The following is a 13,271-nucleotide window of genomic DNA, read 5'->3' on the forward strand; positions in this document are numbered from 1 at the left end:
ATATATAGAAAATAGTATCACGGTGTTGTTAACAAAGCGAATTGCAAATAACATATTGGATATACTTTAGATCATCTTCCGCTTAACAAGAGAGTTCATGTATTTATATTGATTACTTTAACAAATTGTAAATAATTCATTAAACATAAACGATCAATCTGTTTGCTTTAGTTTATTTGTTTGTTGTTCATAGCATATTGAAATATTAACCAATAACTTTTTATTGGTGCTTATATTACGACAGATTAAGATTTTCACAAAACTACCATTCGTACTAAAATTGTGAACGCATTATTTGAATTCACCACTTAAATAAGTCCAATAATCATTATATTGTGTGTATTATATTAGAGCAAACATTTATATTTTAAAGTATGAGATAAGGATCATTAAAAGTTAATAATTATACCACACTCAGTAAACACATTGTTTTTAAATGTTTGATAAGCTTACACTTTTCTTATTTTCATTTTTAGCAGTCAAGGTTTGAGGATGTAAGTAACACAGATTTACCTTAATCCTATCACAATCATGTGTTCTTGGAGATGTTAATGTATGAAAAATGAAACTTCTATCTCATATCAATTAGTTGTCCTTGAGTCTAAACACAATAGTCATGTCGTTAGATATTTCAATATGTCTTGTTGAAGTTAACGTTAGTTCTTTTATTATCTTAAAGTACAGCGCAAATTATCCGGTGATACTTATATATAAATTAGTAGTTTGATGTGTGTAAAACACATATTTAGATAAACGCAAACACATAACTTAAAGTACAAATAAAACATAACCAAAAGCAATTTGACATGCTGATATATTTTTTGCGGTCGTATAACACATTACAGAGAAAATGATATTGTTCGCCAGATAATTGATGTAACAGACTATAGTGAATAAAAGTAATGAGGGAACATACAGTTATTCCTCTTATATAAAAAAAAATTATCAAAGTAAAAATTTGATTGTTCCACTTGTATACATTTGTTGTTATTTACAAAGAAAATGAAACACTGTTTAATCTGGCGTGTATAAATTTGCAGTCAAATGTTTTGTTTTATTTTACTATAATTGTATATGACTGTTTGAAAAATCATTGGTTTATTTTGATTACAAAAGTCAGACGAAAGGCTGCATGCATGCAATAGAAGGTTCATCAATTGCATACAGTTTAAATTTAAAACCGTGTCTCTTTTATGTTGTGCCAATCCGTATAGAATTTGTAAATGTATATTTGTTTTTGTAATGAAAAAAAAAAAAGATATTTGATCGATCATGTATAGCATATAAGAAACAATTCTTCACAATAGTAGGGAGAAATATGTTTGATTATTTGTATTCGCATTAGCTATTTTTATTGCCCTTTGATATACATCTATATCTCTTCTTTAAAGGATTGCAGATAAACAACAATACTTGTATAGTATAATTCTAAGCATTTTTATGGGTGTTTTATTTATCTTTTTAAGTGTGTGTACTAACAGCAATAGTGGTCAGTAAGTATTTGCTCATTTCCCTGTTAAACGAAAAACGAAATCCGATCATTCGAATCTACATGTAAACTATACTTTCAGTCATCCTACCATTAAAAACAAACAATGCACATGACATGGTAGCCTGTGTGGTGTAAATTTTAAAATGAAGAGTAAAGTGTGACTTTAAAATCTTTTTTAAGCCAGTCTTTATTCATTTCACTGCCAACCAGTGACCGTGTGAAATTGGTACTATTTTAACATGACCATTCTATTTAATTCTATTTTTTTCGTATGTTCTTCGGATAGTTTAAAAAATTCTGTCTATATGTACTCTATTCAAACGACCGACTTGTGATCGATTTTGATCTGCAGAATACTAAACATAATGACATAGTACTTCAACATACTGATACACTTTCAAACAATTTAGACTTTGACCAATTATGCCCATCTTTTTATTTCTGATTCATAACCAATAATCACAAAAAAAAAGTACAAACTGATTCTATTTTTCAATTATAAATTTGCATCTTACTACAACTATACAGTAGTTCAAATTGCTATGTTTTGATTTTGTATTGCAATTTTTACTGTATGTTTAAGATAAACACTCAATTATTTGAACTCATTGTCGATATCAAGGTTTACAAAGGTATATAAAGAATTTTTCCTGTGAGCAAAAGGTCAAGAATGTAATAGTTTATGTATATTAAAAAATGCAATTTGCTACAACTAATTATATTGAAAGTAACATATTACATGTATAGTTCTATGAATTGATTATATAAGATGACTTTCCTTGGTTCAAATAAAGGTTGAGTAAGGTACATACTTGATCAGAGTATGGTTCGGAGTAGATCCGCGTTTGATTCTGATTTAACATGTTAAACTTGAGTGTGAGTCACATTCTATAAAATATATAAGACCTTGTCAAGTAAAAATCAGATATAAATTCAGACTGTTAAATATGAACTATTTGTACGTCGAGTACATTTAAGTTAATTAACGACCCTTTAAAAATTTGCTAACACAATGCATGCATGCTAATGTAAGACTGTTCCTGACGTCGTAGATACAATCACCTTCTGTTTCATGAATGTGACCTACTGAATAATAAAATTGAAAATGGAAATGGGGAATGTGTCAAAGAGACAATAATAGTTATCAAACGTACCAGGATTATAATTTAGTACGCCAAAAGCACGTTTTGTCTACATAAGACTCATCAGTGACGTTCGTATCAATATATTTATAAAGCCAAACAAGTTGAAGAGCATTGAGGATCCAAAATTCCAAAAGGTTGTGCCAAATACGGCTAAGGTAATCTATGCCTGGGATTAGAAAATCCTTAGTTTTTCGAAAAATTCAAAGTTTTGTTAACAGGAAATTTATAAAGATGACACCCGTCCATAAAACAGACAACAGCAGAATGTACCATCAGGTCTTCAATGGAGCGAGAAATTCCCGCACCCGAAGACTATTTACCTGATTTGTTATAACATGAGCAACATAACGGGTGCCACCTGTGGCGCAGGATCTGCTTACCCTTTCGGAGCACCTCAGATCACCACTAGTTTTAGTGGGATTCGGGTTGCTTATTTTTTAGTTGCCTATGTTGTGTCGTATGTACTTTCGTTTGACTGTTGGTTTTTTTTTCATTTTTAGCCATGACGTTGTCAGTTTATTTTTTGATTTATGAATTTGACTGTTCCTCTGGTTTCTTTCGTCCCTCTTTTACTGGATTGTAGTAATGTATTATATTTATAAAGCGGATCGTTTATGCCTTTGTTTTTAACTTGCGCATTCAGTCAAATATATTACAAAGCTCCATGTACGTTTATCATTTTACTTCTGTTTAGGTTTGAATTAGATGTCTCTGTATCTTTTGAAAATGAGTTTCATCAGTGTGGAAGTATAAAAAATATTATGAGGCATAATAAGGCATAATAAGGCATGATGTATCTAGCAATATCACATTAATAATACATCTCCGTATAAATTGTGGTAACAAAAAGTTATCACGTTTCAATTCAAAGCAGACGTGTATACAATCATTTAATAATTTGCGATAATTGTTAATTTTGAGACTGTTGACTTTACGCCTGAACAATTTTGCCGAACATTAAAAACAATGCTATTGATTGGTTTAAGAAATATTTAACAATTGCAATAACGTGGTATGTATGTTTTTGTTTTAATGTGTTATCATATGTTATTCTAGCTACAATATTTCACTTTGGCATGAGTTTATTGGAGAAGCATAGAACAGCTGACAACCCAAGGACTTTAAGATATCATAATCATTTGTGTACAGAGTACGTTTTAATGCAAACAACAATTACCGTCAGCATATGATCCATCTGCCATTTAAGTGACATTTGTTTTTCTGTTAACTTTACCGAAAGAAATGTAGATTCTTATTGACCACTAAATCTTTTTTCTGACACATTATCATCTATATTATATAGCACACAACTTTTTTTTCAAAAACATTCATAAACATTTTATGTATTTATAATTATATCTTTATATAATAAAACGTTTATGTGTAGTCAAGTTTGATTATGTTTAGAATCGTTTCAATTAGAAAAAAAAGGAATAAACATTATAAACATAAATAAACACTATAGACATTATATGTCACAATAGGAAAAAGAACTTCACACACAAAACAAGGTAAAAACGCAAAAGACTGCGTTTCCCTCGGTTTTAGTTTGTTATCCCGATTTTGTTTTTTGTCCATGGATTTATGAGTTTTGAACAGCGGTATACTACTGTTGCCTTTATTTGACCATTGTCAGCCACCTTAACTATAATGTATAGATAATCCTAAATAATATATATATTATGTCACATGGTCAGTTTACCAATTAGTAAAATCAGTCAAATCCTCAAATATACTGCTGTATAAATCAAGTTGTAAAAAAGAAGATTTGGAACGATTGCAAACACTTAACAAATGACCAAAGAACACAGAAATCAACAATGTTAGGTCACCGTAAGGCTTTCAACTATGACCATGGCCAATACCGTACAGTCAGCTTTAAAATGCCTCGAAATGACAAATGTTAAACAATGTCTACAATAAAACTAACGTCCTCAATTAAGTACAGAAAATGAATGAAAGACAAATATGTAAAACATCAATAAACGACAACAACTGAATAAAAGGGCTCCTAGCTTCGGATAGGCATGTACATACAGAATGTGGAGGGGTTAAACATGTTAACGGGATCCCAACCCTCTCCTATTATGGGACGTAATGTAACGGTAATCAAGTATGTTATAACACAGTATTCTTTTGTTCATGCTGACTTCCAAGTTTAACAGTTATTTATCTTTTCAAAGCATGGTCCAGGAAGCTATTTGCTTACTTCTCTCTTTGGCTCTCATAATGGATAATGTTCTCTTTAGAAAGCATATCACAGTTCTGCATATGTTATATTTACTTCAAATTCATTACCCCTGTAACTGTATGATATTTTTAGGTGAAAGCTTGTGCATTTTACTTTCAAAACTTGGGTGATATATCATGGTTGTTATCACATCAATGGAAGAACACACAATTTCTATTGAAATTTATCCCTTTACTAACCCATTGTATAAAAAAAATGTAATCAACGTGTGGTTGCCGGAGATCATGCCGAGACTCGGACTTCAAAATGGATAATTTAACTATCTCGATTGGATAAATCCGATAATCCACTGGTATTAATGTAAGAATCTATATGTATACGTTCACAGAATAAATTAAAACAACACTGTTTAGAGAAAAGGTTAATCGTCGCTTGTTAAGTTTCTATTCAATCTCAGAGTAGATGCGTAATTTTGAACTATGATATAGATTATATGTTTTTAATATTACATTATAAAATGTGTTTTATGTTTTATTCTAGAAAGACAGACAAAATATATTTTGTTTTTAATTACAAGTCATTGTACACTTTTGTGTTTATGAAAGCTGTCGAATTAAGATCATTAGGGAAATTAATATGACAAAAACATTGTGTTATAAAAATAGTTACATGTATACTGCCAAAAAAGAGGCAAAAGGAACCAGAGGGACATTATTAGTCGACAAAAAAAAAGAAGAAAAAAGTTTGGGCTAAAAAAGTTAAACAGACTACATAGACTACAATGTAACAGACAATAATAAGTAAGAACAAAATATATAGAATAGGACGAAAGTTACCAGAGGGACATTTACACTCACAGATCGAAAAAACCCAACAACGCCATGGCTAAAAAAGAAAAAAAGACAAACAGACAAATAAGAAAACAAAATACAATTAATACGAGACATAGAAAACTAAAGACTGACCAACACTAATCCCATCACAAATGCGGTGATCTCATGTGCTCCTTTGATGTCAAAAGAAACCTTTGTTGCCAGAATAAACAAAATATGTAGATGATCATGATGCTATAGATGATTAGCTAATAATATTACATTAAAAAAGCAGATTTTTTTTATTGAAGAGAAACTTTCAAAACTATTTGGTGTTAGTGTGCATGTGTGTGTAATGTTATGTATCTAAACACTGTCTTACTTAACAAGATTATGGAAAAAAATATGACAGACTTTGTTTTATTGAAAAGTTAAACTGCATTGTATAATAAATATTATTCTTTATATCATGTATACAATCATATTAACCACTTACTCATCGTATATACATGCATTGGATCATCAAAAAGGTAAAATCACAAAAATACTGAACTCCTAGAAAAATTCAATCGGAAAGGCCCTAATCACATGGCAAACTCAAATGACAAACCACATCAAACGAATGGACAACAACTGTCATAATCCTGACTTGGTAGAAAATGATCAATTGAACCTGATTTCATAGCGCTTAACCTCTCACTTGTACCACAGTCTCATCAATTTCTGATATATTCACAACGATGCGTGAACTAAAGACATACTAAATAAAATAGTAAGTAAGTCAAAATATTGGTATATCAGTCATCACTGTGTTACAATCTTAAAACAAACATTTTACAAAAAAGCACAAACGCATCTATCAAATTAAAAACGCATTGACAGCTTCACGTGTCTGACGTCAGAAGATTTATACGTCACATATTTTAGAAATACCAAATAAAATTGAGAATGGAAATGGGGAATGTGCCAAAGAGACAACAACCCGACCATAGAGCAGACAACAGCAGCAGGTCACCAACAGGTCTTCAATGCAACGAGAAATTCTCGCACCCGGAGGCGTCCTTCAGCTGGCCCTTAAACAAATATATACTGGTTCAGTGATAATAAACACCATACTAAACTTCAAATTATACACAAGAAACTAAAAGTTAAAATAATAGAAGACTAACAAAGGCCAGAGGCTCCTGACTTGTGACAGGCACAAACATGCGGCGGGGTTTAACATGTTTGTGAGATCTCAGACCTCCCCCTATACCTCTAGCCAATGCAGAAAAGTAAACGCATAACAATACGCACATAAAAATGTAGTTCAACAGAAGTCTGAGTCTGATGTCAGAAGATGTAACCAAAGAAAATAAACAAAATGACAATAATACATAAATAACATCAGACTACTAGCAGTTAACTGACATGCCGGACTTCAATTAAACTGATTGAAAAATTATGTCTTCATCATATGAACATCAGGCACAATCCTTCCCGTTAGGGGTTTAGTGTCATACCATCAAAACATATATGAGAAGAACATAACCATGAGGTATTTAGGTAATTTAATTTTCTAAAATTGTCCTGCTCGCCGCTTCACTATTATTTCAAGATGAATGGGATAAATGCATTCAACATAACCCCAAACAGTGAAACTTTTAGTGATATGTCATTGTCTTAATAGCGGAAAGTTATTCTTCTCAAGAAGCTCCTTTGTGTTGAAAACAAAAAATGGAAATTACTATTTGTTTTAAAAGATGAATAACCACAAAGAAATAAGTCGAAAACAAACTGACAAAACTATGGCAAAACGAAAAAAAAAATCTAAATATTTACAAAAGTATACAAAACAAAACACAGAAAACTAAAGACCTAACAACACGACCTCAACAAAAGCCGGTTCTCAGATAGTTTATTAATATATAAGTCGTAAAGCTTTGCATTATCTCCATTGTTTTGTATGAACTTGCCTTAAACATGAAAGAGGGACAAAAGACACCAGATGGCTTAAAATGAAAATGACCAACAGACAAACAATAGTACGCATGACACAACATAAAAAAAAACTAAAGAAGTAGCAATACGAACCCCACCAAAGAATAAGGGTGATCTCAGGTGTTCCGGAAGGGTAAGTAAATCCTGTTCCACATGTGGCACCCGCCGTGTTTTTATTTAATTTACCAAAATTGTCATGCATTGTGTCGCTTCTCTTTCTCCCACTGTGTCATAAAGGTAACATGCATAGTTGCATTTGTCATTCTCGCTTATGATTATTTCTTTTGGTTTATTTTGGAAAGACAACTATAATTGTTCCCGTTATCGGACGGACTATTAAGTCATAAACATGACTCTCATTCGAAATTGTTTGAACATACACTTAATTTTGGTAGATTTCCCAAACCTCGTTATTCCTAACTCGATTACACACAATGTTTGGGTATCTGACCTACTTCAACCGGTATGTAAAATTCCTGTGAACCCTGAGAACCATAGAAATCCGATTTTCGGGGACCCCGAAATCGGTATATAATCATGTTTAAGTTAAGAAATAATTCTTGCAAGTCATGGATTTGTTAAAAATATTCACATGGACTGGGTTATCTTTGAAATTTATTCAATGCGTTAGCAACAGATACAATTGACGAATGTAGCTACCCATGCCATGTGCAAATTATTAAAAAAAACTATGGAATTAATATTCACGTTCAATAATTTGAACTGGTGTAAAAAAATACTTCTGGTATCAAGTCCTGTTTGAGATACCTTCCATACCTATCTTGAAATTCCCTGTCATAATTTTTATTTTACGAAAAATCATCCTACAACATTACAACAGTGAACATATTTTAACTACGCTCCAAATGCCCCCAATTTCGTGGGTAATATCGTTTTTTTTTTTAAAAAGAACAAAGGCTGCACTGACATAGACTATTAGGTGTAATACCACCATTGGTTATGAGACTATGAGTCTTTGTTAAATTTGCACTTTTCAAAAAAATGTGTATAGTTAATCTTTTTTTCAAATAAACAAATACTTGGGTATAAGTTAAGGTTTATCCTGACCAGTAATATAGAAAAAAAATCACATACAACATCATTGCATATAAGATAATAACCATCACTGGAAGTTAACCAATCAAATATCTCCCCTTATTGTATCTGTGTACAAGCTTTAGTCACCATGTAACCTCAAGATTAAAAAATATTCTACAGAAATTCCAAATAAAGAAATACCCAAGACATATGTTTATGAAATAGAAATATTTTACTGCAATAAAATGTAGGATTAATAAACTACAGCTGTCAAATTCAAGGGAATATTTTCTTTCGGCCCATTCTCGTATACAACCGGATGTGACGTACCGTGATTTGGTGGTATTATACCTCAAGGTTTGTTTTTGGCGAATCGGATACAGCAGTGGTATTTCATTCCTTACTTTCAAAACAGTACCAAATGATTCTCTTGTTATTTATTAGAATCAAAATCAAAAATTTAAACTCAATCAATCTATGATATTTAAATCAAACGTAGTATATTTTAATATATCGGTTTTTTTCCACACACTTGACAGTCGGTTGAACACGCCTATTGAACTAAAAGTATAATAACTAAAACACTGAGTCAGAGGAAAATTCCAAATGGACAGTCCCTGCACAAATGACCAATTCAAATGTCCAAATTCATCAAACTAAAAGATAACAACTGTTATATTTAGGACTTGGTACAGCCATGCTTATAGAACCTGGGTGTATACCTAGTTGAACCCCCTTGTCACCATCTTACAGTGTTTATATATCTTAATTTGTACGATTCGCTCGTGTATGCATCAATGTTTAGAATTTTAACGAGAGAAATTTATGTATTTCTCACAAAGCATTACACTTGGGTTTTCGATGTTACAAACACGTTAACACATTTACAAGATTTTATCGTCGGTATAAGGACATCATTCGTAAATATAGCTCAAAAAATATAAAAGAGGGACGAAAGATACCAAAGGGACAGTCAAACTCATAAATCGAAAATAAACTGACAAAGTCATGGCTAAAACTGAAAAAGACAAACAAACAATAGTACACATGACACAACATAGAAACTAAAGAATAAACAACACGAACCCCACCAAAAACTAGGGGTGATCGCAGGTGCTCCGGAAGAGTAAGCAGACCCTGCTCCACATGTGGCACCCGTCGTGTTGCTTATGTGAAAACAAATCCGGTAAATAGTCTCATTCGACGGGTGCGGGAATCCTCGCTACATTGAAGATCCATTGGTTGCCTTCGGCTGTTGTTTGCTCAATGGTCGGGTGGTTGTCGCTTTGACATATTCAACATTTCCTTTCTCAATTTTATCATTCGAAGGTCATATTCATGAAAGGGAATGAGATTGTAGTTACGACGTAGGGAACATATCCAATATCATTTGTGAACAGTTATTCCATAACGGTCAACCAACTCGTGATGGCGTCCGTAAAATTTATGCAGACTCCTTATATGTTCAGGTATTTCACATCCAATTTTGTATAAATATTCTTTATAAAGCACACAAATGTCAGTATAAACCTCAGAAGATAGATAACAAAACCTTTAAATAGACTTATTAAGAAGGGATATAGTTCCAATACTGTTTTCAGGTCATTAAAGATTGCATATTTTGGCGTTAATATTGGTTCACTTATAGGGTCTTTGCATCGAAACTTGTCAAGATCATCGAATCAAAAGTGACAACACCGAGGCAAAACATAAGCACAGTTTGGAGTTTATTATGGCGTTCATTATCACTGAACTATTATATATTTTTTTTAAGGAGCCAGCTGAAGGACGCCCCCGGATGCAATACTTTCTCGCTGCATTGAAGACCTGTTGGTGACCTTATGTTGTTGTCTGTTCTATGGTCTGGTTGTTGTCTCTTTGACATGTTCCCCATTTCCATTCGATCTCAATTTAACAATGATGTATCTTTTTTTAAGTCTATTGTTATTTTTTAATTTTAGTTCATTTAAATGTTTACGAATTAAGTATGACGCCATTTGTTATGGACTTAGAACGAGTGTTTGATTAGGGAACAGCAGAAGTATTTTTGGCTTTCGGTTGTTTAATGCGCTTTGGTTGGTTTGTTGTCATTTTGACAAATTTGAAGTGTATTTGTGTATAAGAAAAGCTTCAAAAACTGAAGATAATTGATAGTCTAGTTTTATCGTCTATATATGTACAATGTAAAAAGAAATATATGCAAAGGAAATAAATATTTGATGGATATATTTCGTGTTGATGTCATTGAAATCATTATATCTGACAACATAAAGTTAATTATATCAAACAAAGCCAATTATACTTCAAAGTGTATTCAGTATTCTAAGTCAAATTTAAATAAATATACATTATGTATCTTAAGTATAATGATATTTAAATACATCAATGCGTAAACTAAAATTAAAAACGTATCTTTCATCTCTTAATTGGAGGTAGACAGGTAAAACCATTGAATTAATTATCCGCTCTTCGTTTGATTGTTTATAATGAAATACTTTTATGATATTAGTAGAATCATTTAGAATCAGTAAGTGACTTATTAAGTGACATAAGGAATATATTATTATAATTTAATTTTGGATGTAACGCGTCTTCTGATTGGCTGACGTTATTTTGTTATGAGCCCATAGACATAATTTAGTCATGTGACCGTAACGTTATCAACCTTTTTTCATGGTTTTCTACGGTTCAAAATGGAATTTAGAATTAAATTATAAGAAATGACTGTAATATTTTTCCTGTCTATTCGAAATAACATTAAAAAAAATGTGGTGCACACTGTTAAATAACCCGCTACGCACGTTGTTCAGTGTGCACCAAATTTTTTATGTTATTTCTTCATAGACAGTAAAATTATTACAGTCATTCCTTAAACATGTTAAATAATAGTTTAACAGTATATAGAGATTAAACATTATAAACCTTCCCTCCATTGACGTTCTACTGTAAGTATCAACACTTAAATACAACTTTTATTCTAACCTCTATTTTAAGGAATGTTTTCGAACATTCAGCAGAAATACAAAGTATTTGATTTAAGACATAGTAGAACTCAGTGTTTTCCATTCGGCATTTGAGACGGGTCTGCCGACCACCATCTTTTGATAGCCGACCACCTTTGTTCTTATCCCAAAAATAAAAAAAACATTGCCGTATTTGACACAACCTTTTTCAACTTTTGATCTTCAGTGTTGTACAACTTTGTACTTTTTTTCGCTTTCGATCTTTTATATCTGGGCGTCACTAGTGAATCTTGTGTGAACGAGGCGCGTTTTTGGCGTATTAAATTTAAAACCTGATGTTTTTTGTTATTCATTAATCATGTGTTTCTTTGTCTAATACGTTCTCCTATTTATTTGTATTGTAGTCCTGTAATATTATGTTGTCATTTCAATGTTATATTTAACATTGCTATTAAAGTGCGAGGTTTGGCATGCCACAAAACCAGGTTCAACCCACCATTTTTCCTTTTAAAAATGTCCTGTACCAAGTCAGAAATATGGCCATTGTTAGATTATAGTTCGTTTCTGTGTGTGTTACAATTTAACGTTGCGTCGTTTGTTTTCTCTTATTTTTGAGTGTAAATTGACATTGCGATAAGACGTGTCACGGTACTTGTCTATCCCAAATTCTTGTATTTGGTTTTGATGTTATATTTGTTATTCTCGTGGGATTTTGTCTGATGCTTGGTCCGTTTCTGTGTGTGTTACATTGTAGTGTGTGTCGTTGTTCTCCTCTTATATTTATGCGTTTCCCTCAGTTTTAGTTTGTTACCCCGATTTTGTTTTTTGTCCATGGATTTATGAGTTTGAACAGCGGTATACTACTTTTGTTTTTATTTATTAGGAGGTGGTCGACATTTTTTTTTAAATAACGATTTTTTTTCGGTCCCGTACCGTTAAATTTGAATACTAATCGCACCTCGCTGATTTTTTTTCATTAACAAAGATGGCGTCCAATCGTCAAATTTCAATGTTTTCATTTATCAATCGGAACGGTCGAATATATTACTTCTTTTCTGTTCATCGTATATAAGATAAATATGTTGTATTCCACGATGGGAAAGTCTACTCCATACTACACTTTAAAGATAACAAACTGAGCTAAAAGGTAACTGTAAGTAGTCACTAAAACATATAAAATGGCCCAAGCTGCAGCTTCGACTTGTCAAATATGTACTGGCGGACCAGGTGAACATTATTGTCAGCAGTGTGATCAGTTATTTTACGGCAGCTGTACATTATCTCATTTACGCACAAAGTCTTGCAAAAACCACACTTTTGTAAGCGGACGAGATATCAACCAGAAAAAAACCTTCTTTGCACGGAATACAAGGAATGTTTCTTATTCTACTGTCAGGATTGTGATACTCCTGTCTCTAAAATCCGTCAATAAAAACAGTCGCCATTTGATGACAGACCTTACTAAAACAACTGTAAAACTTAGATCTGAACTTGCCAAGGATATTGAATTAAAGGTATCAACAAACGTAAACAAAATTGAAAATTACACAAAAGTGTACCGTGAGGAAGTAAAAGCAGTCATCAAGACCATTGCTGAGGAGGGGAATAACTGGAAGAAAATAATTGATAAAAAAGTTGATGATTTGTTAA

General features: G+C 32.1%; 1 protein-coding gene across 2 annotated transcripts in view; it reads left to right on the plus strand.

Moving 5' to 3' along the window:
• The window catches only part of LOC139486251 (transcription intermediary factor 1-beta-like), a 152,711-nt gene extending 148,688 nt beyond the window's left edge, over positions 1-4,023 (plus strand). For both annotated transcript variants that reach the window (XR_011655531.1, XR_011655530.1), the window contains one exon: positions 3,845-4,023. The gene's annotated coding sequence lies outside the window, so the exon portion shown is untranslated. The remainder of the gene's footprint in view (positions 1-3,844) is intronic.
• The last annotated feature ends 9,248 nt before the right edge of the window (positions 4,024-13,271 follow it).

The sequence above is a fragment of the Mytilus edulis genome, chromosome 8 (assembly GCF_963676685.1).
Source record: "Mytilus edulis chromosome 8, xbMytEdul2.2, whole genome shotgun sequence".
NCBI lineage: Eukaryota > Metazoa > Mollusca > Bivalvia > Mytilida > Mytilidae > Mytilus > Mytilus edulis.